We start from the raw sequence: 3,470 nt of genomic DNA on the forward strand, positions 1-3,470 counted from the left end.
CACCCCCCCCCATCTGCCCTGAAAAAAACCCTAAAGAGGCAGGTTGCTTTGACAGTGGTTTTGGTACCAAATGACAAGAACATACAGGTGCTTTCTTACAGCTATAATTTCACTTTATGATACTGAAAAAAACCCCAATCATATTCTTTTAGAGGCATCTTGAAAGGTCTTACTGAGGAGTATTGAGCAGACTTTCAGGGGGTACCAGTCATCACTTACATCATCCAATAGCTTTTCTTGTTTTCTCACCAGGATGTTGCTGAGGTTTTGGGGCCTCTTAGACGAGTGAGTTGTCTGCTTATGGACTCAGTCCAAGGCAGATTTGAAGTGGAATTGAGTGTATCTTTAAAAACTGACCTATACTTTTAAATGTTTAAAGTACTCTTTTCCTGCCTTTTTACATTAAGTGAGCCAAATCCAAATTGCTTGGAGTTCCTTATAAGACATAAATCACAACAAATGGTTGGAGATTTTATTTCTCATGCCTGTGTTTCTCAGATTTCATCCAATACTGATTTTCCAAGGGAAAAAAAATATCTTAAAACATGCATAATAACTCTTCTAAGCACATCCTAAAGATAATAAATATGGCCTGTCATTGTAATGACCTTTTTCCTTCAAAACACTAGGGATTATCTGATGTTAAAGTCCCAAACTTGTAAACAACCATATTTGGGTACCTTACTGCTGGGGCTATTACTTTTTTTTTTTTTTTTCCCTTTGTTCTGATCCTTTTCTTTTTTTGTGATAACCAGTGGTAAGAAGATTACAGGAAGATAATGGCATCTGTATGACTAAGCTTTATCAAGTCATGTCTAAAGTTTGTGAAGACTATTTCTACAGTAATGAAGTTGCCCTTAATAGAGTGGAAATATATTGTGAATTATTGAGAACAAAGACAGTATTTGGAACACTGAATGGATGTTTGGTCTTAAAGTTACAAGACACTTTTTCAAGCATGGAGGATGTGTGTTTCAAATAGGGAGATTTATACAAATTTGCCTTCTACTGCTTTGTGTTAGAAGATGGATACTTTAAGAAGTTTATTGGGTGCAAAGTATGACGTACATTTACTGTGAACCACGGATTTTCTATTAATGATGTGACTTTAGTTTCCATGCAAGAAACTCCTTAATAATCAATTGATTTATTTTGATGATACTGTGTTCATGGTGAGTTATATGCTGTTCCTTTTAATTCTATAAAATAGAATTCGTATTTAAATAGTGTCATTAAAGACTCATGGGAAAGAAATTCATTGAATCACTAAGGTCTATTTTGCAGCTGAAGTAGCTTATGGAATGTATATGGCCAAACTCAGAACTGGGGGGGTGTGGGGGGCGGGGAATACAGCATTGTGGAAACTAAAAATTTGAATAAGGAAAAAGTTCTTTTGAGCCTTTCAGTTTTAGAAAGAGTTTGTCTTCAGGAACTGTTTGTGCTGTCTGATGTTTGTCTCTGTGATAGATGGCTCATTCTTTAGTCCCTATGGAGTTACCACCAAAAGACAAGAAGTCCTTACCAATCTCTCCAACAAACCCCTTCTTATCTCACTTTATCATCTGGCTAAGGGCATAAAGTGCTTTTTTTCTTGCCGGTCTTGGGATTATTTCTCATTTTAATTTCTTTGCTGATCAGCTTCCTAACATCTTCAGGACATTTCTGTGAAAGAAATACTCTGCAGTATTGCTGGAACCAAGCACGCTGCTTATGGACTGCAGAGTTGACACAGAACATCTCAGGGCAGGCAGAGGCTAGACACTGAAATGTTACTTAATGTAATGTGTGCATTAAAATTTATCAAACCAGAGGCAGTAAAGCCAACAAATCCTGGAAGTGCTCACTTGAAGCATACAAATCAGTGGTACTATGCGTGGATTACACTGCATGTGCCAGAGCAGCCAACGGCTGTGCTTTTACAGCAAACTTTTGGACTGTTCTCTCTAGTGATCGTATTTTACAGGTCATGATACAAATCAAGGAGCTCTAAGACAGCAATAGCTGAAAGCAATTGAACTGCGGAGAAGAGATGTGGTTTAATTTTTCAAGGCCAACTAAGCCCTTTAATATTGCCAGAAAAATAACTACTTCTAACTACTCCAAACCTGACTCCTGCCAGCTCCCAACAAGCAAAATGAAAAAAGGCAGGTAGGAGCAGGCTGCTGCTGTTAGAAGATCTCATCCAGTAGGCAAGTCCTTCCCTGCCCATACCCAAAGGCATACAAGAAAGAGAACAGCTGAAAGTGAGATTTTAGGCTAAATAATTTGTCCTGACAAGGTTGAGCTGTGAATTCAGCACTTCTGGCTTAGGCTACAGAGATCTCATGCATATCCTAGCTGGCCGTGCAGTGTAAATGCTGAATAAACAGTATTTTCCCTGGTTGAACCTGTTACTTTGGGTATCACCCTATTGGAATGACCGAGGATGATGAAACAAGGCAGAAGGCCACATTAAACATGCCCAGATCAAACCAAATTTTAATCACCAAAAGATGTTCAATGATTTATATGCTCTAAGTTGTACAACATAAGCTACAAATTTGAGAATGGTGAACTTGCAGGTAGAATGCTCCACAAATACTTCTCACAAGATTGTGCATCCAACTGTTGAAGTAAAAGAAAAGATGTGCTAAAATCCAGCTGGACTACAGGTAAAGAAATATTGTGGCCTTAAATAATGTCCTTCCTTTAGTAACATTCTTCTGTGACCTCAGTTTTCCAATTTCTTTATGGACAGAGGAGAAAATAAATACATGAACTTGCCAAAGTTAGAACATGTTTACCCACCTTGTCCATGTGCAATTTTGCACTGATGCAACCTGCAATTTTGTTAAAAACCGAAGCCTGCTTTAAGCCCTTGGAGGGCACTTTTAATCAGTATAAACGTTAATCAGCATAAACTGTCTCACCTTGCACTCTTGACTTAAATTTGGTTTGCAGCAAGGTAAACTTGATGGAAACCAGTTTTAAATCCATGTCGGGTCTGTGCATGGTTTTACACGATTTTAACAAAAGGGCTTATATTGTAACGTTAGATAAATGGCAACATGCTCAGTCTGCTCCAGTTCCACCCTTTGGGTTGTCCCCCCACAGCTGAATGCTGGAGTGACAGCATCTCCTGCGCACAAATGGGATGGACTGAAGCTGCAGGTGTGACACCTGATAATAATAGTACCTGGTCGTACTGAAGCTCCAGGGATGATACCGCAGTATTTCAGCATTTACTCGGGGGAAGAGCCTCCACCCACGGCTTTGGATGGAGGATGCTTTACTCGGGGGCAGGGACCCCGACTTTGAACTGCCAGCATCCGCCTCGCCGGGGGAGCACTTCGGCTCGCCTGCCCCTGCCCGGCGGGTCGCCGCGCCCCTCGGAGCCCCCTGCCCGCCCCCCTCTCCATCGCCCTGCACCCGGGATCCACCGCCCCTCCCGGGGGATGCTGCGGGGACACAGCGCGCCCCCCCCCCCCCCC

Source organism: Athene cunicularia, assembly GCF_003259725.1.
Source record: "Athene cunicularia isolate RWA chromosome 4 unlocalized genomic scaffold, athCun1 chr4_part1, whole genome shotgun sequence".
Taxonomy (NCBI): Eukaryota; Metazoa; Chordata; class Aves; order Strigiformes; family Strigidae; genus Athene; species Athene cunicularia.